We start from the raw sequence: 1,407 nt of genomic DNA, 5'->3' as shown, positions 1-1,407 counted from the left end.
GTCCAATGATTTCTGCATTCTGTTGGGTCACCCCTCTTTGGAATGGACACAAATATGGCTCTCTTCCAGTCAGTTGGTCAGGTCTGCCAAATTTCTTAGCATAGATGAGTGAGTGCCCCCAGTGCAGTATCAGTTTTTTGAAGGATTTCAATTTATATTCCGTTGATTCCTGGTACCTTGTTTTTTGCCAGTGCCTTCAATGCACCTTAGACTTCCTCCCTAAGTATCATTTGCTCTTGATAATATACTACATCTTGACATGTTTGAAAATGGACCATTTCTTTTTGGTCAGTGAATATGTGTATTCCTTCCATCTTTTTATGATGCTTTCTGCATCATTGAACAATTTGCCCATAGAATCCTTCAATAATGCAAGTCAAGGTTTGAATGTTTTCTTCAGTTTCTCAACTTCAGAAATGCTAAATATGTTCTTCCCTTTTGGTTTCCTTTGTTTTATTTAGGAGGAGGAGAAATTTTTATTTTTAAAACACACATTTGTCTTAAAATATACTGAGGGAAAGGGTACAGAGCTTGGATGATTAAAGTGTCTCTGAGGCATAGAGTTCGAGTCTCGCCTGTGCCTGGTCCCTGTAACCCTGTGACCTCCTCTCTTCCCTGGCAGTGCTATCAGCCCGCGCGTGTCCTTCATGTATCCCGAGTATCAGGAACCGATGGGCTCCTCCTGGTGTGAAGGGTGCAGACAACAAAACACTTGGATTCTTTGGATTATACTTCTGTAGGCTAGCGTGGATGGCGAGTTCGGGGCTTCCGTCATAAAAGATTGTCCTTTGTCACAACTTTTCCCCCATTTGTGGATCCAGAGGCACTCTGCAGAGGAGGGGGATCTTCAGGGCCTGCCTGGTACATGAGCTCGGTGCCTCCAGGCATCGGATGGAAAATCTGTGATTCTTTCTCACACTTAGGGCAGACAAAGCCGCTCATGTTCTCCACCACCCCAATGATGAGCAGCTTCACCTCGTGGCAGAAGCTGATTTCTTTGCAGACATCCTGCAGTGATACTTCCTGGGGAGTGGTCACTATCACATGCGTGCTGCTGAGAGGTACTGGACGACCTAGAGATGCTCGTTGGACGTCCCAGGCGGGTGTGTCCACGATGAGGTAGTCGATCTCAACCAAGTCCACAAAGCGGAGGAACTGCTTGATCATGTCGTTTTTCATGAGTCGCCTCCAGATCACGGCGTCATCGGGACTGCTAAGCAAGAAACCCACCGACATCATGCCCAAGTTGTCGTCCAAGTAAGTACACAGGAGACCAGCCTGAGCCGCTCTGGTGAAACTGTTCTCCTTCCAATCCCATTATCTTGGGAATTGATGGCCCACATATATCAATGTCTAGAAAAGCAATCTGTGTGTTTTCATCCTCTACAAGGTCATGGGCGAGGTGTG

At 46.3% G+C, this 1,407-nt stretch overlaps 1 pseudogene; it reads right to left on the bottom strand.

The window, feature by feature from the left end:
• Positions 1-661: 661 nt before the first annotated feature.
• On the bottom strand, positions 662-1,405 carry LOC102833451 (annotated as a pseudogene).
• Positions 1,406-1,407: the final 2 nt, after the last annotated feature.

The sequence above is a fragment of the Chrysochloris asiatica genome, unplaced genomic scaffold (genome assembly GCF_000296735.1).
Source record: "Chrysochloris asiatica unplaced genomic scaffold, ChrAsi1.0 scaffold00143, whole genome shotgun sequence".
In the NCBI taxonomy this organism is placed as follows: domain Eukaryota; kingdom Metazoa; phylum Chordata; class Mammalia; order Afrosoricida; family Chrysochloridae; genus Chrysochloris; species Chrysochloris asiatica.
This window is presented reverse-complemented; position numbering and strand designations above follow the sequence as displayed.